Raw genomic sequence first — 27,534 nt, 5'->3', positions numbered from 1 at the left:
CTCCCATCCATCCACATTGTTGAGAATCTTCTACATGCCAGGCACTGTTCTAGACCTAGGGGTTCACCACTAAAACCAATATAAAAATCCCTGCCCTCATGAAGCTTACAGTCTGGGTGGAGGTGGGAGACTCTAGAGACTAGAGGATAGATAATACACAAGAAAACAAAATAAAATAGGTAGTATTTTAGATGGTAAAAAGTGCTACAAAGAAAAAGCAAGCAAGTAAGAGAAAACAGAGAATGGGAGAAGGGTAGCTTTTTAATTAGAGTGACCAAAGAAAACGTGACTATGAAGGTGGCACTTGAATTAAAACCAAAAGGAAGTAACTACAAAGCCGTGTAGGTATCTGGTGTAAAAATGTTGTTATAGACAAATGAAATAAGTATAAAGGCCCTGAGGTGAAAATATGGCTGGTATACTCAATGAACAATAAAGAGGCCAGTCTTGATGAAATAAACAAAACAGAGAGGACGGATCAGAATGGTAACTAGGGCTAACTAAATCTGGGAGAGCTTCATAGAATTTTGGCATTTCTCTGAGTAAGAATCTTAACAGGATTACCCTGGCTGCTATGTTGCGGGTCTAGAAACCACACTAAGAAAAGAAAGAATAAACGGATGATATTAATTTTGATAATATATTTTATTTAATCAAATATATCCAAAATTATTATATGTAATCAATATTTTATGTAATCAATTATATGTAATCAATATTTTAAAAATTAATGGGGTATCTCACATTCTGATTTAAGTCTTTAAAATCAGTGTGTATTTTATACTTACAAAACATCTCTGTTGTGACCAGCCGCATGTCAAATTCTCAAAAACCACATAAAGCCAATGGCTAATGTACTGGACAGCACAGATATAGGTATTTATATCTAGATGAGGAGAAAAAGTACATTTAATAGAAGATAGTCTCTCTTTTCAAAGAACTTACAATCTAACCAGCAGATACAGCAACTATTATACAAGCCAAGTATATGTGACACAGAGACATACCAGCCAGTCCGTAGAATCATTCGGGAAGTAAAGAAGCCAGCCCTTAAGCAATGCTACTGATAGATACATACAGATGAGCACCTTTGTGTAGGATCCTTTTTTTTTTTAATTTTTTTATCCTCACCCAAGGATATTTTTCCATTTATTTTGTAGATAGAGTGGGAGGGAGAGAGAGGAAGGGAGAGAGAGAGAGAAACATCGACGTGAAGGGACACATCGAGTGGCTGCCACCTGCACGACCAACCAGGGCCGGGGACAAACTGCAACCGAGGTACATGCCCTTAGCGGGAACCAAACCCGGGTCTCTCCGGACCGCAGGCAGACGCTCTAACCGCTGAGCCAAACCGGCCAGGGCTGTGTAGGATCCTTACTGCAAATGACAGGAAGCCTGACTAAAACTGGCTTCAGTGAAAAACAAGAAAGGTGTGACGGAACTCAGGATTCTTTCACCCAACTCTGCTTCCTCTGGATTGGGCTCATGCTCAGACTATACGTGGCAGCCAGTCACATAGTCAAAGCTCTCAGGCAGCTTCCACATTATGCCAACAAGAGCCCCAGAATTAAACCTTCCTATCTCTGTCATGTACCCATCCTGAACCAATCACTGTAACCAGGGACATGTAATACTTTAATGGGCTAGACCTAGATTACTTGAGTCAACTCTCTCATAAGCACAGACTCAAGTAGGGAAAAAGTGGATCCCAAAAAACAAAATTAGGAGCTGGAGGCTATGCATCCAAAACAAAACAAAACAAAACAAAACAAAACAAAACAAAACAAAACAAAACAAAAGTCTACTACTTTAACTTCTCATCCCAAAGCAACATTCTAAATGTTAACCATTATCACACTGGTCATTTTGTAGCAACCTACTGATCCTCATATCTTTAGGGAGGAATCCACAGATGTCTCTGGTCCTAGGTGTCCAGAATCAATCATACATGTGTATTATATTCATTTTAGCTTGTTACCTTACTGCTTTACTTCCTCCTCAAACAAACTGGAAGTCTTAAAGTTCATTTCCAAGAAATTAACTTTTCTCGCTAATTCTATATCTACTATTACTATATGCCAGAAACTATGACACTAATTGCTTTACAAGCATTACTTCACTTAATCTTTCCAACAAACCCTATGAACTAGTTATCATTACCATTTTATATATAAGGAAAATGAGGCTCAGAGGGGTTAAAACAAGTAGGCTGTAAGTGACCAAGACGGGAGTCAAACCCTGGTCCATCTAGTTTCAAAGTCCATGTTCAGCGGTACCTGAAATTGGTAAAATTCTACCATTCCCTCCCAGTTCCCCATCAATAAAGGGGAAAAACAAAAGATACTATTATGAGCAACATGCAATATAATCCCAAACAACATGATTTTTAACAATTGTTCTGGAGGTACTGTCATTCAGTCCTATTCTTGGTTAAAAAAAAAAAAAAAAGTGAAACTGTGATGATAGCCCCAGAAAAAGACAATTGCATTTATGAGCTAGAATGAAATTTCTCTGTAATCTGACTCCTCAATAAGGCTATGATTTAGTATAATTGACAATAAAGATAAATTTTCAAAAATTCTCAGAAGCCACAAGTTCACATATGAAATCAGGAAAAAAAGATCATGCAGCAAAGAGAAACAAAATAGAGTTTGTAAGACAATAAATCATGCATATAGGCAGGCTACAAAAAGTTTCATTATAAATTAATATTTTTCCAATAATTTATTTTGTTTTATCAAAGATTAGCATTTTATAGTGAATGTTTGTATCTTACAAGTCTACTATTAACATTTTATAAACTTCCTTTACCACATACCTACCCATCCTTCCCTCCATTTTGTCTTTTCAGGCACTTCAATGTACAAGTCTTGAGTATACATTCATTGAATTTTTTTTTTTTAATTTGTATTGTTGAATGTAGAATGTATTACAGATGTTTCACATTTTTCCCCCATTGACCCCCTCCTCCCCACTCCCAACCCCCTCCCGCATTTTCCCACACTATTGTCTGTGTCCATTGGTTATGCATATAAGTTCTTTGGTTTATTTCTTCCCACCCCCCAACTCCTTTCCCTTTGAGGTTTGTCAGCCTAGCAATGAATTTGTACTTCTTAATCCCTTCACCTTTTTCACCCATTCCCCCAACCACCCTCCCATCTGGCAAGCAACAAAATGTTCTCTGTATCAATGAGGATGTTTCTGTTCTACCTGTTCATTTTGTTTGTAGATTCCATTGTCGATAGATATGTATTCATTGCCATTTTGTTTGTTCATATATTTTATCTTTTTCTTCAAAAAGACCCTTCATCATTTCATATAATAACGGTTTGGTGGTGATAAACTCCTTTAACTTTTTCTTGTCTGGGAAACTCTTTATATGGCCATCGATTCTAAATGACAGCTTTGCAAAATAGAGTAATCTTAGTTGTAGGTTCTTGCTTTTCATCACTCTGAATATTTCTTGCCACTCCCTGCATAGTTTCTTTTGAGAAATCAGCTGACAGCCTTGTGGGAACTCCCTTGTAGGTAACTAGCTGCCTTTCTCTTGCTGCTTTTAAGATTCTCTCTTTGTCTTGAACCTTTTGCATTTCGATGATGATGTGTCTTGGTGTGGGCGTCTTGGGGTTCATCTTGTTTGGGACTGTCTATGCTTCCTGGACTTGTATGTCTGTTTCCTTCACCAAGTTAGGAAAGTTTTCTGCCATTATTGTTTCAAACAGGTTTTCTATTTCTTGTTCTCGCTCTTCTCCTTCTGGCACCCCCAAGATGCGAATGTTGGCACGCTTGAAGTTGTCCCAGAGGCTCCTTACACTATCCTCATTTTTTTGGATTATTTTTTCTTTTTGCTGTTCTGATTGGGCGTTTTTTGCTTCCTTATATTCCAAATTGATGGTTTGCTTCTTGGATTTACGTACTCTACTATTAAATCTGCGTAAATTATTCTTTATTTCAGTTAATGCCTCCTTCAATTCTGACTGTGCATCCATCATTTCTGACTGGTCCTTTTTTATGCTCTTGACGCTCTCACTAAGTTCACTGAGGTTCTCACTGAGTTTATTGAGTATCCTTATAAGCAGTGTTTTGAACTCAGCATCTGTTAGGTTGCTTATCTCCATTTCGCTTAGTTCTTTTATTGGGGTTTTGTTCTGTTCTTTCATTTGGGACCTGTTTCTTTGTCTCCTCATTTAGGCTGCCTCCCTGTATTTGTTTCTGTGTATTACTTAATGAGTGGTATCGGGCTAGCTGAGACCAGATGCTGCTTGTTTGAAAGAATTTAGGAAAAACCTGAAGCCGGATCCAAGACAGGCCAATCCTATGGTAAAGCAACTGGCAACAGCTTGGGTGGGCCTGAAAGTTGGGTGGGGCGGGGCCTCAGGGAGTCACCAGGGCGGGACTACCAGTGTGAGCCAGGTTGCTGGAGTCCCAGATATGGCGGCTGTCTACAGCCCCAGGGAAGGGCTCACCAAAGGGCTCACAGCACGTCTGTCCTGGAGAAAGCCCCCTCTCCAGTCCTCGCTCCAGTGCCAAACAGCTCAGTTCTTCCCTGTGTGTCTCTGGTGCCCCTCAAGCAGCCTCCCCTCCAAGCTTAGAGGCAGAGAGCATTCATTGAATTTTTGACAAATGCATACACCTATGTAATACAAATCTCTATTAAAACAAAGAACATAATCATCACTCCAGAAAGTTCCCTCACATCCCCTCTAATCACTATTCTGATTATTTCTCATCACAGATTTGTTTTGCCTATTCTAGAATATCATATAAATGAAAACAAAGAGTATGTATTCTTTTGGGTAAGGCTTCTTTTACTTATGTTTTGAGATTCATCCATGCCGAGTTATATATTAGGCAGTCTGTTTCTTTCCATTGATCAGCAGTATCCCATTGTAACATGTTTCATCTTTTAAAGATTATGAATAAAAGCTTATATAAACATTCTTGTACAATAAGCACATGTTATCATTTTTCTTAAATGCCTAAGAGTGGAAAGGTTGGGCCATACGTTAGGTACATGCTTAATTCGTTTTGTAAAAAACTGCCAGACCTTTCCCAAAATGGTATTACCATTTTATGTTCCCACCAAGAATACATGAGTTCTGGTTGCTCTTCATCCTAGTTATCATTTAATGCTGTCAGCTTTTTAAATTTTAGCCATTATGTTATATGTAATCACTTAACATTTTAATTACTTCTGAGTTGCAACGATTTATAAGAAGATTATTATAGCACAAGAACAACTGATTCACATAATATCCAGGCCATTAGAAAATTACAATATTATAAACAAATTTTATATATAACTTTTATTTAAACTTTTTCCCACTTTCTAGAAATCACATGATTGAAATTATATTTTCATGTAGTGTCTTATGAAACAATTATGCTGGCAAATATTAGCATAGTTCCACAGAAAACTGGTATCAAAGCACTAACTTGTCTTTCTGGTCATCTCTTACTACTTGATAACATTGACAATTTATGGCACACTTAATAATACATAATTTAGAATCAATAATATGAACTGAAAGATATTTGTTAAACAGAATACTGTCAAAGTCTCCCCTGAAAATATAATTCCTGTTTTCTATACTAAAAGAAATGTCATCACCTTTCCCAACATTAACTACAACTCCACTTTCCATTTTGGAATTGTAGTTAATGTCTTTCAATTAAGTTTTAGGGAACAAAAATAGCAAATGATGCCACCCCTTAAAATAAAAACAAAAACACACCTTGGTACAATTACATCTGAATTACCTTGTAAAAGTAGGACGACTGCCCTTGAATATACTATGACCATTTCTAATAAGGGTGTGCCTAATGTAATCAATGTATTACAGAACTCAGCAGGTGATTTTCCAAATTAGTAAACTGCCCTCTGCTGACAACAAAGAAAAAATAATAACCACAGAGGCTTCCAAAACCCAACAGCAGTGCTTGAACAGGGGAACAGCATCAAAATTAGCCAAATCTCTCTTCTTATGCACCGTCCCTTACCTGTTCATATATACCAAGATGCAGTCAGTGTATAAATAGCTATTTTAACTTGTCCTTTTATACAAATGCCAAGACTAGGCCACAAATTTTTTTCTTTCTTTCTTTCTTTTTTTTTTTATCCTTACCTGAGGATACTTTAGTATTTATCTTCAGATAGAGTGGGAGGGAAGGAGAGAAAGAGAGAAACACCAATGTGAGAGAGACACACTGATTGACTGCCTCTCATAGGACCCCGTGGGCCGGGAACCTAACTGCAACTGAGGTATGTGCCCTTTGATGGGAATCGAACCCACAACTCTTTGGTCTGAGGGCCGATGTTCTATCCACTGAGCCAAATGGGCCAGGGCTGGGCCACAAATTTCTAAGAAATGCTTCCTGCTTAGCCTAATGTCACTATACTATACAGTGACAAACTTTAATTCAGTGAAAGAAAATTACTGCAACTAATATACACCCCCCCACCACAAAGCAGATGTCCCAAAGAGATTTTAACACACACTTATTAGTGCCATACTTCAAAGCACAATTTGTTTTTATGTTTTCTAATTTTTCTTACTAAAAAAATGTATTTGTTTTTAAAAATCAGAGTTAACACCAATTTTCAACATGCTGTGCTATGATGCCCCCTGACAGACAGCAAACATGGCCAGTGGAGCTGCACACTGGGCAAGTGAGTGGCCCACAATGCACAAATGCTCTCTAAACGCATGCTAAATTAAATGTGTTCTGCAAAATAAGTTGTCTTTCTCAACCTTGGTCTCTCTTTCTGCCCTTTATTTCGTGATATGGGTAAGAGTTTGATCCGTATGACGACACAAGGTGTGCATGCAACAGTGTTGAAAACGAAGATGTAGCTCCCAAACTTGACATGAGAACTTCGATTTGTAGGCTGAAGTTACTTCAAGGAGATAGGGTACAAAAAATAAGAAACAAGAGGGCGAAGAAGGATTACAGGAAGTCCTTTGAAAATATAAAAAGTATCATCAATTTCACTGTAGTTTAGGATGTTGTCTGACAGTTATGAATGGAGACAGGAACTGTGGATGTGAGCTATGGTTTATGCAGTAGAAGCAATTACACATTATTTTTTGTATTACTCTTGCTTGTCTTCTAGGTTTTCAGTGAATATTTATTATCAAGTGTTCTACAACTTAACTATTTTCATAATATAAAAAGTGAAAATCCTATTATTCCACAGGTACAAATTTTAAGAAAGAAAAATAAAAGGAAAACCTAAGGCTCACAGGGTCAAAATAAAAAATACTTCAGTTAAGAACATGTCTTTTCTGTGGCAACCCATTTCCTTATGCCTGTTCCTAAATTGCCATTTTTAACTAATTTTTAATGGGGGGAGAGACACTACCTGTCATAAAATACCATAAAAATAAATACAGAGAACCATACAGGTAAACATCTCATTAAATAAGTATCATTATAAAAGGGGTTAAAAAAAATAAAATCGAAGTCCTTGCTGACAGCCCATTACAAAAGTCAAAGTACAGCCTGGCTGGTGTGACTCAGTGGACTGAGTGTCCTCCCATGGACTGAGAGGTCTTGGTTCCATTTCCCAGTCAGGGCACATGCCTGGGTTGTGGGCTTGATCCCCAGTAGGGGGTGTGCAGGAGGCAGCTGATTGATGTTTCTCTCTCACATGGATGTTTCCATCTCTCTCTCCCTTCCTCTCTCATTAAAAAAAAAACAATAAAAACATAAAGAAAAAATAAATTTCCAAAAACAAAAGTCAAGGTACATATACATTTTTAGGTGTCATCTCTGTAACAAAGAAGCAATGACTTAAAAAAAAAACATTTATTTTTATTTTTTCAATTACAGTTGACATTCAGTATTATTTTATATTAGTTTCAGGTGTACAGAAAGTGGTTATACACTTACATAATTTACAAAGTGATCCCCCTGATAAATTTAGTACCCACCTGGCACTACACATAGTTATAATATTATTGCCTATATTCCCTAGGTTCTACTTTAAATCCCTGTGACTATTCTGTAACTATCAACTGTACTTCTTCCTCCCTTCAATGTTTACCCAGCACATTATACCCCCTCCCATCTGGCAACCATCAGTTTATTCTCTATATCAGTCTGTTTCTGTTTTGTTTGTTCATTTACATTGTTTAGATTCCACATAAAAGTAAAACCCTATGGTATTTGTCTGTTAGATATATTTTATTTAGCATAATGCCCTTTAGGTCCATCCATGTTGTTGCAAATGGTAAGATTTCATTCTTTTTTATGGTTGAGTAATATTTCATTGTATATATGTACCGCATCTTCTTTATCCAATCATTTATCTACTGATGAGAACTTAGGTTGCTTCCATATCTTGGCTATTGTAAATAATGCTGCAATGAACATAGAGATGCATATATCTTTTCTAATTAGTATTTCAGATTTCTTCAGATAAATACCCAGGTACTTCTATTTTTACTTTTTTGAGGCACCTCCATAATGTTTTCCATGGTGGCTGCACAAATTTGCAATCCCACCAACAGTGCAAGAGGGTTCTCTTTTCTCTACATTCTTGCTAACACTTGTTTGTTGACTATTCATGATAGCCACTTTGACAGGTGTGAGATGATTTCTCATTGTGCTTTTAATTTACATTTCTCTGATGATTAGTGATACTGAGCATCTTTTCATACGTCCATCTGTAAGTTCTCTTTGCAGAAATATCTATTCAGGTCCTCAGGCATGTGTTTTTGTTGTTGACTTTTACGAGTTCTTTATAAAATTTGAATATTAATCAAGACTTATTGGATGTATCATTGGCAAATATCTTCTCCCAATCTGTTGGTTGTCTTTTCCCTTTGTTGATGGTTTCCTTTGCTGTGCAAAAATATTTTAGTTTGCTGTAGTCGCATTTGTTTATTTTTTCTTTTGTTTCCCTTGTCCAAGGACATATATGAACAAAAATATTACTAAGAGTAATGTCAGAGAGTTTACTGCATGTCTTTTCTTCTAGGAGTTTTATGGTTTCAAGTCTCACATTTAAATCTTTAATCCATTTTGAGTTTATACTTGTATGTAGTGTAAGAAGGTAGTCTAGTTTAATTTCTTTGCATGTATCTGTCCAGTTTTCCCAACACCATTTATTGAAGATATGTGTTTATCCCATTGTACAGGGTGGGCAAAAGTAGGTTTATCGTTGTTTGTATTGAGAAAGACATGCAGGTTATAATCAGTACAATAGATTTACTAACTCAAGAGAATGCTCACAATGGCTCAGTGTACTTAGGTACAATTTCACAAGTGCTCAAATTGCCCACTTTCATTATTGACACATTCTTGTAGCCTACTTGCTAGACTCAAGCACACTTGGGCAGAGTTCTTACCTACTTTTGCCCACTTCTCATATTCTGGCCTCCTTTATCATAGATTAATTGACCATACAAGGTATGGGTTTATTTCTGAGCTCTCTAATCTGTTCCATTGAACTATGTCTCTGTTTTCATACCATTTTAAATACTACAATCTTATAGTATAGTTTGATTATCAGGTAGCACGATACCTCCAACTTTGTTCTTCTTTCTAACAACTGCTTCGGTTATTTGGGATCTTCTACAATTCCATATAAATTTTAGGATTATTTGTTCTGGTTCTCTGAAAAATGCCATTTGTATTTCATAGGGATTGCACTGTATCTATAGATTACTTTGGTTAGTATAAACATTTAAACAATTGTAACTCTTCCTATCCATGAAGAGAGTATATGATTCCATTTTTTTGTATCTTCTTCCATTTCTTTCTTCAATATCTTATAATTTTTTGAGTAATGGCTTTTTATCTCCTTGTTTAAATGTATTTCTGGGTATGGGTTTTTTAATGCAATTGTACATAGGATTGTTTTCTTGATTTCTCTTTCTGAGAGTTCACTATTGGTGTATAAAAATGTGACAAATTTTCTACTTTACTGAACTCATTTATCAGTTCTAGTATTTTTTTAGAGGAAGCTTTAGGGTTCTCTCTATAAAGTATCATGTCATCGGCAAATAATGATAGTTTTACTTCTTTCCAATTTGGATGCCTATATCTTTTTCTTGTCTGATGGCTGTAGCTAGGACTTCCAATACTATGTTGAATAAAAGTGGTAAGTAAGACATCCTTGTGTGGTTTCTGATCTTAAGGAAAATGCTTTTAGCTTTTCCCCATTGAGTATGAGGTTTGCTGTGGGTTTGTCATAAATGGCCTTTATTATGTTGAGGTATCTTCCCTCTATTACACTTTGCTGAGAGTTTTAATCATAAATCAATGCTAGGTTTTGTCAAATGCTTTTCTACATCTCTTGATATGATCACGTGACTTTTATTCTTCATTTTGTTTATGTGGTGTATCACCTTAATTCATTTGTGGATACTGAACTAACTTTGCATTCTAGGAATAAATCACACTAGATCGTGGTGTATGATCTTTTTTAATGCGTTGCTAGATTCAGTTTTAATATTTTGTTGAGGATATTTGCATCTGTGTTCATCAGAGATACTGGCCTATAATTTTCTGTTTTTGTAATGTTGGTCAGGTTTTAGCATCAGGGTACTCCTCTGCAGGAGGCCTAACATGCTGCTGCCACCATGTCTCTGTGATTTCTGAGAAGTTTTAGCTCATTTTGCGAGTACTCAATACCATTATTGATGGTTAGCAGAAAATAGCATTGGCCACCACTGCAATTATGCAATTAAGGGTGTGGGGCAAAGATATGGTCATGTGGAGTTGAGAAAAGCATACATCAAACTCACTAAGAGGGCAGGAAAGCTCACAGAGGATGAAGTGAAACATATGATCACCACTATGTAGAATCCACACCAGTACTGGATTCTAGACTGGTTCTTGAATGGACGGAAGGATGTGAAGGACAGAAAATATAGCCAGGTGCTGGCCAATGGTCTGGACAACAAAGTTCGTGAAAACCTGGAGCAGCTGAAGAAAATTCGGGTGCATGAAGGGCTGCACCACTTCTGGGTTCTTTGTGTTCAAGGCCAGCCCATCAAGACCATGGGCTGCCAGGGTCACACTGTGGGTGTGTCCAAGAAGAAATAATATGGTAGGCCATGTTTGTTAATAAATAGTTTATATACCTAAAAATGATTGACTTTGGGAGCATTCCTTTCTCCTGAATCTTGAAATAGTTTGAGGTCAGGTATAAATTATTTGAATGTTGGTAAAATTCATCTGTAAAGCCATCCGGTCCAGAACTTTTGTTTCCTGGGAGTTTTTAAATTACTGATTCGATTTCATTAGTAGTTATCAGTTGATTCAGATTTTTTGTTTCTTCTTGATTCAGTCTTGGAAGAGTGTATGTTTCTAAGAATTTACCCATTTCTTCCAGATTGTCCAATGTGTTGGCATATAATTGTTCATAGTATTTTCTTATAATCCTTTGTATTTCTGTGGTGTCAGTATTCAGTTCTCTTTCATTTTTAACTTTATTTATTTGTATCCTCTCTCTTTTTCTTCTTGGTAAGTCTGGTTAAAGGTTTATCTTTTCAAAGAACCATTGATCTTTTGTATTTTTTAAGACTCTATTTTGTTTATTTCCACTCTGATATTTATTATTTCCTTCCTTCTATTCACTTTGGGCTTTGTTGTTCTTTCTCTAGTTCCTTTAGGTGTAAAGTTAGACTGTTTACTTGAAATTTTTCTTGTTTCTTAAGGTAGGCTTGTAATGCTATGAATTTCACTCTTAGACTTTCTTTCACTGTGTCCCATAGATTCTGGGTCATTTCATTTTTGTCTCTTTTGATTTCTTCCTCGATCTCACTGATTTCTTCCTTGATCTCATTGATTCATTGTTTAGTAGCATGTTATTTAGCCTCCAAGTATTTGTGTATTTTTCAGTTTTCTTGTAAATGATTTCTAGTTCATAACATTGTGGTTGGAGAAGATGCTTGATATGATTTCAATCTTCATAAATTTATGGAGACTTGTTTTATGGTCTATCCTAGAAAATGTTCCATGTGCTCTTGAAAAGAATATATATTCTGCTGCCTTGGGTTGAAATGCTCTAAAAATATGAATTAAATAAATATCAGTTAAATACATCTAGGCTAATATATCATTTAAGGCTTCTGTTACCTTGTTGATTATCTGTCTGGATGATCTATCCATTGATGGGAATAGGGTGTTAAAGTCCCCTACAATTACTTTATTACTGTTATATATCCCTTTAAGTCCTTCAATATGTGCTTTATGAATTTAGGTCCTCCTAGGTTGGGCATGTACATGTTTATAAGGGTTATATTCTCATGTTGGATTTGTCCCTTTATCATCATGAAGTATCCTTCTCTGTCTTTTGTTATAGCCTTTGTTTTAGTCTATTTTGTTTGATACAAGTATTACTACCACAGCTTTTTTCTGTTTGTTTCTATTTGCATGAAATATCCTTTTCTATTCCTTTACTTTCAGTCTGCATGTGGCTTTTGATCTATGGGTTTTGTTTTCTTATCCAAAGGATATAGGGTGATTGACTGGATTGGAACACTTAATCCATTCACACTTAAAGTGATTACTGATAGCTATACAGTTGTTATTTTCTTATTCATATTTATATATTTTCTTCTTCTTCTGAAAGAACTCCCTTTAACATTTTTTGTAATACGGTTTTTCTTGTCTGGGAAGCTCTTTATCTCTCCTTCAATTTTAAATCCTTGCTGAGTAGAAGAATCATTGATGTGGGTCCTTGCTTTTCTTAACTTTGAATATTTCATATGAATCCCTTCTAGTATGCAAAGTTTCTGTCGAGAGACCAACTAACATTCTTATCAGTGCTCCCTTGTAGGTAATTAACTGCTTTTCTTGTGCTGCTTTTAAGATTCTCTTTTTGGCCCTGACCAGGAGGCTCAACTAGTTGGAACACTGTCCCATACACAAAATGGTTGTGGGTTTAATTCCTGGTCAGGGCATGTATCTAGGATGTGGGTTCAATTCCCAGTTAGGGAACATACAGGAGGCAACCAATTGATGTTTCTCTCTCGTATCAATGTTTCTCTCTCTCTACCCCCCTTTCCTCTCTCTCTAAAATCAATAAAAACATCCTCAGGTGAGGATTAAAAAAAAAAGTCTCTCTCTTTGTGTTTCACCTGTTGCATTTTAATTATGCTGTGTCTTGGTGTAGGCCTCTTTGGGTTCATCTTGTTTGGGACTCTGCACTTCCTGTGATGTGTGTCTATTTCCTTTACCAAGTTAGGAAAGTTTCCAGTCATCATTTCATCAAACATATTTTCAAACCCTTGCTCTCTCTCCTTTCCTTCTGGTACTCCTATAGGCAAATGTTGGTATGTTTGATGTTGTCCCAGAGGCCCCTTAAACTATCCTCATTTTTTAAAATTACATTTTCTTTTTGTTGTTCTGTTTGGGTGTTTTCCACTACCTTGTCTCCCAAATCACTAATTCCATCCTCTGCTTCATCTATTTGACTGTTGACTTCTTTGAGTGCATTCTTCATTTCTGACTGGTTCTTTTTATGGTTTATGTGTCCTTTTCTATGCATACTTTCTCTTTGTTGAAGTTCTTTCTCTACATCACTTGAGCATCCTTATAACCAGTATTTTGCACTCTGTATCTGGTAGATTGGTCGTCTCCATTTTGTTTAGTTCTTTTTCTCAGGTTTTCTCCTCTTCTTTCCTTTGGTACATGTTTCTTTGTCTTCTTATTTTGGCTGCCTCTCTGTGTTTGTTTCTACATATTAGGTAGGTCTGCTATGTCTTCTGGTCTTGGCATGATAACTTTATGTAGTAGGTACCTTGTGGGACTTAGTGGCATAGTCTCTTTGGTTACCTGAGCTGAGTGCTCCAGGAGTGTCCCTTTTGTGAATGGTGTGTGCCCTCCTATTGTAGTTAAGCCCTGACAGCTGCTTGCTCATCAGTGGGTGGGGATGACCCTCAGGCTAACTGGCTGTGAGGAATGGCCACAACCACAGTGTGAAGTGACCCTACGGAGGGATTCACCCCAGTGGGGATCTGGTGCCCGCCAACACCACTGTTTGGGTATGCTGTTCATGGAGCTAATCAGGTGGTGTTCTATTGTGGTCTGAGACTGGCCACCATGTGTATTGGTTCTGGGGCCTCTTGGAAGGGACTCTGGTACAGGCCAAGGTCATCTGCTGCCTGTGCTTGGCCTGGGTAGTAAGAACTACAAAGTGATCCACTGTTGGCAGTTGCCTGTGCTGGGCCGGAGGCACATGGCAGAGGCCAAACTGGGACCGGAGGCTGGCTGTAATCTGCAGCAGGCCTGGGGCCACTCAGCAAAAGACACAGAGCATACCAAGGCAAGTTGCCACCTCCACAAGTGCTATAGACCTTGGGGAGCTTTTAAGGAAGCTTGCAGTCCAGGCCAAGACTGCCTATGAGGCACCACCTCTGAAAGAGCCAAGGGCAGTGTTGAGTTGGGTGGAATGGTGTCTCAGGGAGTCACCAGCATGGGTGAGTGGTGTTCAAATAATATAATCATATTCACCAGAGAAAACCTCTGCAAGGTATGTTCACATGTTCTTCAAGAGATAAATATTTTTTCAGGTAATATAATTCAGGTGAGATCAGCAAACAAAAGGTGACTAAGTTAACTTTCAAAAAGATGAGCAAATTAAATAAATTTTGAGCTATTTAAGTCAAGGTAGAAAATAGTATGCGTTTCAAAATATCTCTCTATATAGATATACACCTGGGTTCATATGCACAAAATATGCCTAGAAGGAAATACAAAAAGCTCCTAACAGCAGTCAACTCTGGAGGAACTAGATGGCTAGGGCAAAGGAGTGGGAGTGACACTTGTTCTTCATTAAATATCTATTTGTACAGATTGACTTTTTAAAAAAATATTTTTTCTTTATTTATTTTCGAGAGAGAGGAAGGGACAGGGAGAGAGAGAGAAACACTGATGAAAGAGAACACTGATTGGCCTCCTCCTGCATGCCCCCTACCAGGGATTGGGCCCACAACCTAGGAATGTGCCCTGATGGGGAACTGAACAGGCGACTTCTTGGTGAATGGGTGATGTTCAATCACTGAGCCACATCCGCAGGGCCAGATTGACTTTTATGTGTATGAGAGTCTAACATGACAGTAGCATGGACAAAAGGAAATATAGTAGGAAGCAGAAAGCAGCCAAGCTTGGTTCCTGTATATGTTATTAGAAAGCAAAGCAAAGCAAACAAGAAATCCACATCAAAAACAAAAACAATTTTTTTGAGCACTAAAAATGAAGTAGTATGCCCAAGACAATGCTTTTTCTTTTTTTTTAATCCTCACCCAAGGATATTTTTACATTTATATTCAGACAGAGTGGGAAGGAGGGAGGGAGGGAGGGAGGGAGGGGAACAACAATGTGAGAGAGACACATCAACTGGGTGCCAGCCACACAACCCCAACTGGGGCCAGGGACGAACCACAACCTAGGTATGTGCCCTTAGCTGGAATTGAACCCAGGTCTCTTTGGTCCATAGGCTGACACTCTAACCGCTGAGCAAAACTGTCCAGGGCAAGACAATGCTTTTTCTTCACTCCTTCATCTCTGTTTCAAAACTAAACAAATAAATCACAAGCCTAAATATTATACTTATCTACAAAGTGACTTCATACCATAAAAATGGAAGAAATGCTACACAATAAGGATCTTTTGGCAAGAAATACACATAGTTTATACTTTTTCTATTCAAATGCATTGGAATGTCCAGTGTTGTAACACATTTCCAAGAATCAATTTAACATACAGCTGTAATAACATCAGGACAAAAACAGACAAATTTGTGTTTTCTTGTATTTGCTTCCACTATTGCTACATAAGGGAAATCTGCTATTGCATTCTTTGTTTCTAAAAATGTACCACAAAATCAACTGATGAGTCATGGGTCACACTCCAAATTCTTATGTACTAAGGAAAGCAGGGCATGAGACTTACACATCAATTGTAAAGCCTGTTGAATCAGCAAAGCTACAAATCAGGAGTTCTTTATAAGGTAACATAGATGGTATTTTAAGAGATGTAAGAAACTTAGAACAACCTGAAAATTCCACAAGGTCTGATAAATTATTTTCCCTTGTTCCCTCTCCTAATATCTGGTAGGGTTTTGTTTCTTAATTCAGAACATACAAATTGTAAGTACCTTTGGGACACTGACATGTACAAACTCAAGTGGGTACAAACTAAACAAACTCCCAGCTTTATGAAAAGCCAAAATGATTTTCCATATGCCTTGCTTCTCTTAATTCCTGCCTACTTTTGCTATTTAGCCATTTCACGGAGTAAGAAATCTCCAGGAGATAGTACAAAAGGACAAGAAACAAAGATAACACTGGATGTTTTTGGGAGACAGTATGAGTTAAAAGATTTCCTGGTGAAGAAGACAAATTAATAGCTGAAAGGAACTCTGGTGACCAGCTATAGATTTAATCACCACAACAGACTTGAGATCTGACTGTATCATCTTATTTTCTTCCAGGCATTGGTCATTAGACTTTTCATTAATTTCCTTACTAGTTTATTGTTTATCTCTCCTCCTGAGCCTCCAGCATGTAAATTTCCTGAGAACAGGGATCTGCCCATCTAGTTCATTGCTATATTCTTATCATATAAACAGTGCCTGGCACGTTACAGGCAATCAATAAATATCCAGTGGGGGTTGGGGAGATATATAATCATTTACTTAGCTATCTCGGGACCTGCACAACCACAAAAATACTGAAATTTGTTTTCACTTGAGACTATTCTTTACCTATAATTTGTAATAATAAACTTTTGCCTTGACACAAGACTCTTGACGCTTAAGTTCTATCATTTAAATATCATATTTGTATTGAAATACAGTAATTACAATAAAACTGGAATCTGACTTATCTCAATTTCTGAGAACAAGAACTTCTAAGTCCTTTTCATATTCCAGATATAGAATGGTACACAGTACAGAGTAGTAGTCAAATATTTGTTGAATAAATGAATTATTTTATTTTATTTTATTTATTTTTTTATTCTCACCCAAGGACATTTTTTCCATTTTTTGTTCAGATAGAGTGGGAGGAAGAGAGAGAGAGAGAGAGAAACATCAACGTGAAAGGGACACGTCGAGTGGCCACCACCCACACGACCCAACCAGGGCCGGGGACAAATTGCAATCGAGGTACATGCCCTTAGCGGGAACTGAACCCGGGTCTCTCAGAACCGCAGGCCAGTACTCTAACCGCTGAGCCAAACTGGCCAGGGCTAAATGAATTATTTTAAAATAATTATAATTAGTGAGATTATTTTTAATTTTTACTTTCTTTGCATAGTTTGGGATTTCCTAATTTTTTTTATATTTAGCATATATTACATCCATAATTTAAAAAAATACCGTGTTATCACCCTGGCCAGTTTGGCTCAGCGGTTAGAGCATCAGCCCATGGACCAGAGAGTCCTGGGTTCGGTTCCCACTAAGGGCATGTACCTCAGTTGCAGTTTGTCCCCGGCCCCAGTTGGGGTTGTGTGGGTGGCAGCCACTCGATGTGTCTCTCTCACAGCGATGTTTCTCTTTTCTCTCTCTCTTTTCCTCCCTCTCTCCTTCCCACTCTATCTGAAGATAAGTGCAAAGGTGTCCTAGGGTGAGAATAAAAAAAACAGAATACCGTGTTATAAAAAAACAAAAAACATATGTACCCTTAATGCCCTCATGTACTTGATAATATATGCAAATCAAGCAAATCAAGCAACTGTGTTACTTGCTTCCTAGGCATTTTAAAATAGAAAAATATTCTTTAAAATAGAGATTTATTTATTTTAAAACTAAATTGTTATTTTTAAGAACATCAGGCTTTACCTTCCAGAAAGTTATCCTTCCATAACTCCTAGTCTACATAGAGAATAATTCCTTGTGGTTTTTTTAATTAACAGAACAATTTTCTTTCCAAAAGGTTCAAGTAAGCTTTTGAAGACATAAAGAATACTATATTATGAGTAAGTATTTGAAGAACCACTTTTTAAAAAACAAATTTTTTTTCTTTATTTATTTTAGAGAGAGAGGCAAGGAGAGGGAGAGAGGGAGAAACATCGATTGGCCGCCTCCTGCATGTCCCTCACTGGGGATTTGGCCCACAACCTGGGCATGTGCCCTGACCAGGAATCAAACCGGCGACCTCTTAGTGCATGGATTGACGCTCAACCACTGAGCCACACTGGCCGAGCTAAAGAACCACTTTTAATGGTCCATTTTTCTTTCTTCCTGCATGCACTAAGTCGGATTTACTGCCTCTGGAGAACCCAAACTATAAAGAAAATTCAGTCACACTGTCACAGTTAGAACAACTAAAATCATACTGAACAACTTTACAACATAAGAAAAAAAGTTAATACAATATACAGTAGTTGAAAATTGACTTGTTTGAGTCAATTTGATGTTTAAGAATACACAGACTTTATCATCTTTCGATATCCTGCAAAATAGAGTCATTAAATAAGTTTTTAGCCTTTTCTGTAAATAGCTACCATAAAAAAATCCAGACTCACAGAATAAATCCTGAAAAGTGTATCAATGTTATTGATTAAATACCGTTAAAGGTAGAAAAACTCGCCCTGGCCGGTTTGGCTCAGCGTTTCAAGTGTCAGCCTGCGGTCCAGAGAGACCTGGGTTCAGTTCCCGCTAAGGGCACGTACCTCAGTTGCTGTTTGTCCCCAGCCCTGGTTGGGTCATGCAGGTGGCAACCACTCAATGTGTCCCTTTCACATCGATGTTTCTCTCTCTCTCTCTCCCTTCCACTCTATCTGAACGAAAAATGTCCTCAGGTGAGGAATGAATAAATAAATAAATAAATAAATAAATAAATAAATAAATAAATAAATGTAGAAAAACTCAAATGTGCTAACAAATGTACTCTATATACTTGGAAAAAGAATAGGTCAGAGAGCCAGAAAAACTGTGTCTATTTTTTTTTTTTTTATCCTCACCCGAGGACATCTTTCCATGTTTTGTTCAGATAGAGTGGGAGGGAAAGAGAGAGAGAGAAACATCGACATGAACGGGACACATCAAGTGGTGGCCACCCGCACGACCCAATCAGGGCCGGGAACAAACTGCAACCGAGGTATGTGCCCTTAGCAGGAACCGAACCCGGGTCTTTCTGGACCACAGGCCGACGCTCTAACCCCTGAGCCAGACCAGCCAGGGCAAAACTGTATCTATTTTTAACAAATTCTGAAAATAGTCTACTGAAGTATCAATTAATATATCTCATCTATAATAAAAGCACAAAGCCTAAAATAAGAGAAATTAATGAGGTTAATAAATATTTCATATAAGTTCTAATTTCTATGGATACTTTTGAAATTTTATTAAATGGCCCTGACAGAATGGTCTTAAAAGGGATGCACAGCAGCAACTGACCACACGCATTACATATTTAGTAGTAGAGGCAGAGGATGCAATCGCATGCACTCTGATACCTGGCTTCTTCCCAATCATTTTATTTTTTTAGCTTTAGCAAGCCCTAGACTAATGATTGTTTCCATATTGGTGTCTCAAAACTATAAGAAACAAAAAGGACAGGGAAATTCACACTAGAATATACTATTTAGCACCATTTGAGAACTATGTCCTAGCCAAATCACTACCCTCAATCCCTCCAAATTAAAACTATTCTATATATTTCAGCGTTTTCATTCTTGTTTCCATAAGTAAAGTCTCAGAAGTATGCTAAAAATATTGTTTGTACCCTTACCTTACACCATATTTAAAAACAGACCCAAAATTGATTAAAGACCTAAACATAAGACCTGAAATTACAAAACTCCCAGAAGAAAAGACAGAGGGAAAGTTTTATGACATTGGATTTAGCAAAGATATGACACCAAACGCATAGGTAACAAAAGCAAAAATTGACAAATGGGACTATATCAAACTTAAAACTTCACATCAAAGGACACCATCAACAAAATGCAAAGGCATCCTACCAAATGGGGAAAATACTTGTAAATAATATATCTGATACGGGGTTCATATCCCGTATATAAAGAATATATAAAGAACTCCTACAAATCAACAACAAAAATCAAATAACCCAATTTCAAAATAGGCCAACTTAAATAGACATTCTCCAAAGATGATATACAAATGGCCCACAAGCATAATGGAGATGCTCAATGTCACTAATCATCAGATAAATGTAAATCAAAACTATAATTGGATATCACCTCATACCTGTTAGGACAGATAAGGTAAAGAAAAACAAAAACAGGAAATAATGTGTTCATAAGAATGTAGAGAGATTGGAATACTTAGCACTGTTAGTGAGATTATAAAATACTGCAGTTGCTCTAGACAACAGTATAGAGGTTCTTAAGAAACATGATCCAGCAAACCCACTTCTCAGTATATAATGGAAAGAATTTAAAGCAGGGTCTCAGAGATTTCCACACCCATGTTCACAGCAGCACTATTCACAATAACCATGAGGTGGAAGCAACCCCAATGTTCATGGAGGGGTGAATGAAGAAACAAAATGTGTATTCCAGTGTATAAAAATAATGAAATATTATTCAGCCTTATAAAGGAAAGAAATCCTGTAATATGCTATACCATAGATAAACCTTGAGGTCATCATACTAAGTGAAATAAACCAGACGTAAAAAGACAAATAGTGTATGATTTCACTTATATGAGGTATCTAAATTAATCAAATCCATAGAAACAGAAAGTAGAATGGTGGTTTCTAGGGACTAAGGGGAGGGTGAAATGGGGAGCTATTCAATGGGTACAGAGTTTCAGTTTTGCAAGATGAAAAAGTTCTAGAGATCTGTTGAACAACAATGTGAATATACTTAATAGTAATGAACTATACACTTACAAATAGTTAATTAAGATGGTATATTTCATGTTACCACAACAACAAAAAATGAAGCAGTGAAAAATATTTTTCTGTTAAATTATTTTGATAAGATTCTTTTTACTTTAACCACTGAAAATTGAGCATCTGTGCTGATATGCTGTAAGTATAAAATATAACCAGATTTCAAATAGTTAATATAAAAAGTCAAATATCTTATTAATAATTTTATATTGATATGTTAATACATTATGAATAAACTGCTTTAAATAGTATATTATTAAATTTAAAATATTAAATTTAAAAATATTCTATTATGCTTGAAGAACAGTAACTTGAGAGGAATGTAGGGTCAATGAACTACAGAGTACAGGCTGGTGCGAAAAAGCCAGGGGGGAGAAAGAGAGTTAATTAATTAATGAAGCCTCTCCTGAAAGAGACTTTGAAGGATGTAATCAAGAGCACATGTAGAAAAGCTAGACTTCAACAGATCTAGACCGATATAGGTAAGTTGAGGAGGGAAGAGACAGAAATCTGAACAATCAAACCAGATCATCATGAAGTGATGAGATTATCTGCAGACTACAGAAGAAGTGGGGGTTGGATAAAGGGGTCTGTAAACGATGAAGGTTTTGAATAATCCATGAGTGATAAAGAATAAAAGCCTTATCAGGGCCAAAACACCTATATGATCTGGCCCTGTTTACCTCCCTGGCTTCATCCCTGGCCAATCTCTCCCAGCTCTCCCACCAGTTTCTTACCCTCCCTCAAAGTGCCATCCACTTCTGACTGCTTCCTCTGAGGAGGGTTTACCTGTTCAACACCTACTCAGCCAGATATATCTGTTCGAAGACAACTTCCTCGGGGAAGGCTTCAATGACACCCTGCTCCCTAGACAACACCCTATGCCAGCACTGTCAACAGAAATAGAATGTGAGCCACATGTCATTTTAAATGTTCTAGTAGCCATATTAAAAAATAAAACAATTAGATGATTTCTAATATTTTATTTAACCTAATATATCCAGAATATTATTACTTTATATATAAAAATTATTGAGAGCCCTGGCCAGTTTTGCTCAGTGGTTAGAACGTCAGCCTGAGGACCAGAGAGGCCCGGGGTTCGGTTCCCACTAAGGACATGTACCTCGGTTGCAGTTTGTCCCCGGCCCCGGTTGGGGTCGTGTGGGTGGCAACCATTCAGTGTGTCTCTCTCACATTAATATTTCTCTCTATCTCTCTTCCTTCCTCTCTCCCTCCTGCTCTATCAGAAAATAAATGTAAAAATGTCCTCGGGTGAGGATAAAAAATAAATGAATGAATGAATGTTAAAAAAAAATTATTGAGATATTTTACCTTTGGGGGGGTATCAAGTCTATAAAATCTGGTGTGTATTTTACACTCACAGCACTTCTTGGTTGGGATGAGCCACATTTCAAGAGCCACATGTGCTAGTGACCAGTATTGGACAACACAGTTCTATACTATTTCTTTAGAGCACTCACCATATTTTGTGCTAATATTTTATGAATGTCTATCTTCTCTAGATTGTAAGCTCTCTGAGGATACTCCAGTACTCTTAGTTCAGTGCCAGAGTACTAGATGACTGAGGGGAATGGGGGAACGGTTGTTTGAGAAACAATTACCTGCACTGAGGGTCTGGCCTTTTAATGGTGCTACCAAAACAACTCAGGGAGAGAAGTAGAGCTAATCAGAGATGTTTTCTGGTAGGCACAGCACAAAAACAAGTTCAAGAAAGGCAAAGGAACCAGTGAGAGTGATTAACAAAGGATTCCAACTGGACAGGGAAGACCTCAAGGCCAGTAAATGTTAATACAACAGGGAACAGGCGGTGGGATGGAATAAAGGACTGGCCAGATGTCTCTGTCGAGAGTAAGGGCGCAGTAATATAAAATGTGGGTGTGAGGGAGCTGGAAGGATAGCAGGCTGTGGTCAGAGAACAGGATAAATAAATTTAAGATTTCTATTGTGGAAAATTTGGGGGAATGTTAAAATACAGTGCAAGTGAAAGGCACTGGAGTTGAGGAGCTAAGGTACTAAAAAGTCAAGAGTATTAGTCACCCTACTGAAAATGCTTAACTCCTTGACTGAATGTCTTTTAAGATTTTAAGTTCTACAAGTGCAGAGATAATCTTTTGTGTTCCACATCAGCCCAGTGCTGATCACATCACGGATGCTTAGGTATTTCTCGAATATAAGTACATTGAAAGTCAAAGTTCAAACATTAAAATCATGCAGAAGTGGCAATGATCACAATAATGAAATAAGTAAGATGTAAGTGGAGGACTCCAACTGACTTGTCCAATAATGATTTACGCAGTTTAATTGAACAGTATTAAGAATTCTGATAAAGGATTAATTTTTCAGATTGGTGGCCAAATCCCAATTTAGGGGAAAGGGGTGGGTGGAAGAGGTATCAATATTTCCTAGACTTACTTTACTTTTATCTAAAAACAAAGTAATGGCCAATAGAGCCTTTGGACGCTTTATTATAGACAAGTACACCTTGTTTTATGTAAGATATAGGTCCTCATAACTTGGTTATAAACACTTTTTACAGTGGGCCCTATTACACACTTTGGGGAAATTTGTTATTTAAAAGAACTCTAAATCCTGGCTGGTTTTGTCTCAGTGTTCAGAGCATCGGCCCACAGACCTAAGGGTCTCAGTTCGATTCCAGGTCAATGGCAGGTACATGGGTTGCAGGTCTGATGCCCCATCCAGTTGGGGTCCTGTGGGAGGCAACTAATTAATGCATCTCTTTCACACTGATGGTTTTCTCCCTCCCTCCCCTCCTTTCCACCCACTCTATCTAAAAATCAATGGAAAAATATCCTCAGGTGAGGATTAAAAAAATAATAATAGTAAAAGAACTCTAAGATTATGCTTTTAATAAAGACAAAAATTAAAACTTCATTTGATATGGAAGTGGTATTTTTTAAGCAGACATAACTGTTTACAGAGTATATAGATATACACACGCACATACACACATATATATAGGGTGTCTCAAAAAATGTATACACAAAAATAGTATCATTATAAAGCTAGTGTTTATTAAAATTTTCATTTCATTTTTCAAAATGTAATAAAATCTACAGATAACCCTATATACATTTTTGGGGGACATCATGTATAAGCACATATGTATACTACATATACTATAGTATAGTTGTATATATAGTATATAGTTATGCTTTTACTTGTCTATTGCCCATTTTCTGCATTTGTTTCTATTTCTCATTTCTCCTACTTAGTCTAATTCTGAGAAAAAATCATTTTTCCACTACATAATTTTTCCACTGACAGATTCAAATATCGAGCCTGGAAAGAAAAAGGAGTGAAGTATGTTTAATCCTCTCTGCCCCCAACACTTCTATTCCTTTCTTTTCAGCTTTTCTTATCAGAGACTCCATTCTGGAGTTTTGCTAATACCCAAGAGAGGACAAAGTTATGACACAGCTATTGTCAGTCCAGCTCTGCAGTAAGCAATGTCCCCACACAAGTCTGTTCCTCCCTACCACACTAATATATACATATATAGTTGTACATGTAAGATATATTTGTATCTATGTACACAAATATATCGTACATATATACACACTTTTTTTTTGACCAACAATGCTTCCTAAGTAGAGTGGAACCTACAAAATGAGACCTTTGATTCTTCTAGAAACTTTGTTGGATTTTAATATAGAAAGATGGGCCTGGAGTGACCTTTCACCCCATAAGCAGGAAAAAGTTAAACGTCTCTGCATAATAAAATAAAAAAAGACTTGGGTTTTTTTTGGGGGGGGGGTGCAATCAGAAAGGAGAGAAAGATGAAAGGGAGAAAGGTACAGAACCAACCAGATTATATGAGCCTGGAGTTCCCGTGATGGTGGTCAAATGCATTTTAGAGATAGAGACAGGTGCCTAATAGTTTAAACATCAACACTCCTGGCACTGGTATAGCATAAACTTCTCTGCCTCCCCTTTCCCCAAATCTTCCGTAAACCTTACCACACCCACAAAGGCTTTAGTGAACTTTTTTCTTTCTTTCCATTCCTAGCTGCTGTTGGACACATCTATGCAACAAGTTCATCACAAACATCTCAACCATCCTTTAGCACCTTATTGGGTTGGTCCAAAACTAATTTATCTTCCCTTCCCCACTCCTACAATCAACTGTTTTTGTTTTGTTTTGTTTTTTAATTGATTTTTTAGAGAGAGGGAGAGAGACAGAAACATCAATGAGAGAAGCATCAACATCTATCATCTGCCTTCTGCATGCCCCCTACTAGGGGTTGAACCCAAAACCCAGGCATGTGCCCTGACAGGGAATCGAACCAGTGACCTCTTAGTGCACAGGTCAATGCTCAACTACTGAGCCACACTAGCCAGGCACCATCAACTGTTTTTAACTGCTCCTTCTCATATCTTCTAACATTCCATTGCCTCATTAATGCCATCACAAAAGGAACAACTAATATTTATTGAGCACTTGTAATGTGCTAGGTACTCTGCCAAGAGCATGACATGCATAATTTCATTTGATCCTCAAACCCTACTAAACAGGTATTGTGATTATTTCTGAAACATTAGGAAATCAAAGCTCAGTCAAGATGGTAATTCTAAGGGTAACTGATGGAATTTAACCCCTGTTCTGATTCCACAGCAAGTTTAACCAGTACACTCCAATGTCTCTAGTCAAAAAATCTAGGAATCATCTCTCTCACTAATCATATTGAGTCACTTACCTAATCCAACCATTATACCTCTTAAATGCCACACCATTTATACTTCCACTTCCTTCACACATAAGAATAACTCACATCTACCACGTCTTTACCATGTACAAAACATTATTCTATGTGCTACACATGTTTTTCCAAGTTTCATCCCCCAAACCTATGAAATGAGGAACCTAAGGGAAAAAAAGACATTAGACAGTGACTGATAGAGTCAGATTCAAACTCAAACAATGTGAATAGAGAAGCCCTGAGCACCGCCTATGATTTAACAGCTCCTACTTTGTCTCTCTACTTCCCATCTGGACTCCACCATCCTCCAGACTGCTGCAGATATCTTTCTGGAATGCAAATGTCATCATGACATTCTCCTGATTAAAGCAAGTCCAATTTTCTTAATTTGGCAGACAAAATTCTTCATGTTTCTTTTCAAGTCAGTTCAATAAATATTTGAGTGTCTACTCTGAGCAAGACAAAGTGCTAAGTGCTCTGAAATGAGTAATACACCTGCCCCTAACTGCTACTCCAACCCCAGACACTGTGTGCTTTAGCCAGAGTAACTATATGCAAAACTCATAATGCAACACCCTACATGTTAGTCCCTCTGCTCAGAATGTACCTGTCAAAATCCCACACCAATCGTAAGTGGGGTTTTGCCTATGTGAGGCCTTCCCTAACAAACTCCAGGCAGAAATGCTTCCTCTCTTAAGTTCCCATAGCATTTTGCTCAAATTACTTTCAAGCAGCCAGTGGAATAGAGGTATGGATCAGCTTCCAAATGAGACTATAATAACTCAGGGCAAAAGCTGACTCCTGCCATCAATGCCTGGCATGCAGTAGGCACTCTATCATTTGCTGAATGAATAAATAATGAAAACTATCTAACTTGATGAGGAAAGGAGAGGAACAAGATTCAGAATTATGAATGTTAACACACAACTGGGCAAAAGTAATAGTGTTATTCTACTTTGGTTCTGATTTGGCCTACATTTTACCCCTATGGGAAAACTCACATGTGTGACTTGGACAAACTAAAAAGGCAAAACTTTGCTGTTCACTGCTTAAAGCTTTGACAGGCCAAAAGATACTAGATCAAAGTCTATTTCTGAAGGGGTATGGAGATGGAAATCAAATCAATCAAGGTAAATAAAACTGAACTACTGAGGTCTAACTTCATCAGTGTTGCGTCACAGTGCATGCAAAAAAAATAAATAAATAAATAAAGACCAAAATCTGTCCTGGGAATGAAGGCCAATTTACAAATAAGTACTACTCTGCAAGAATGGGACATTCTTCAAGTGCAGGCAAGTTCCCATACATCGGAGCTCGTCACTGCTTTTCAGTCAACTTCGTTTCTTGTTTGTGTGATTTAACAAGAAACATCTACACAGTTAAGCCCAGCCCATGCATGAGTGTACAGCAGCCCCTGGCAGATACGGGTGTCTTGATTCAGAAGAAACAATACACATAAGTTCAAAATCCTTCGCCTAAGATGCCATAAAGCTTTGCAAAGCGAGCGATCTGTTTCCTGAATGGTGCTTTGTGTGCAACTGCTTCCAAATCAAGTTCCCTATTTTGAAATCCCCTTTTCCCCCGTCGAAGATGTTAAATCTCTCTAGCACCTTCTCCTGCCTAAAGAGTAAGGTGAGATTTACAGGCAACAGGCTGGGTTGGAAGGTATGGTCTCTTGCCATTTCTTTCCAGGGGAACAAGACCCGATGCAAGGCAGCCAGGGCCACTGTCACTCACGAAAACATATTCACAGGAAAGAACTCATCCCCACATCTCCCCTCCCTAAAAAAACAAACGACGCAAAGATCAGCAACCCCGCGGACAGAACCACCAAATGGTAACAGCCGGGGGCCGCCCGCCTCTCCCAGGCGCCTGCCGGGCGGCGGGCACTGGGCGCAAGGCAGCTGGTCCCTTCCTCCCCGGACAAGCGCGCCCAGCCCCACACGGTCCACGTTCCCCCGCAGCCGGGACTA

At 37.7% G+C, this 27,534-nt stretch overlaps 1 protein-coding gene and 1 pseudogene across 2 annotated transcripts in view; one reads left to right on the top strand and one right to left on the bottom strand.

Moving 5' to 3' along the window:
- The window catches only part of LNX2 (ligand of numb-protein X 2), a 72,912-nt gene that overhangs the window by 45,174 nt on the left and 204 nt on the right, over positions 1 to 27,534 (bottom strand). The window contains exon 2 of one of the 2 annotated variants that reach the window (XM_036252953.1): positions 789 to 886. The exons of the other annotated variant lie outside the window; for it this stretch is intronic. The gene's annotated coding sequence lies outside the window, so the exon portion shown is untranslated. The remainder of the gene's footprint in view (positions 1 to 788; positions 887 to 27,534) is intronic. 2 annotated transcript variants of the gene reach the window in all.
- Positions 6,643 to 11,055, top strand: LOC118623828 (annotated as a pseudogene).

The sequence above is a fragment of the Molossus molossus genome, unplaced genomic scaffold, assembly GCF_014108415.1.
Source record: "Molossus molossus isolate mMolMol1 unplaced genomic scaffold, mMolMol1.p scaffold_m16_p_10, whole genome shotgun sequence".
Classification (NCBI taxonomy): domain Eukaryota; kingdom Metazoa; phylum Chordata; class Mammalia; order Chiroptera; family Molossidae; genus Molossus; species Molossus molossus.
Note: the sequence above shows the minus strand (reverse complement) of the source record. Positions and strands in the feature narration are given on the sequence as shown.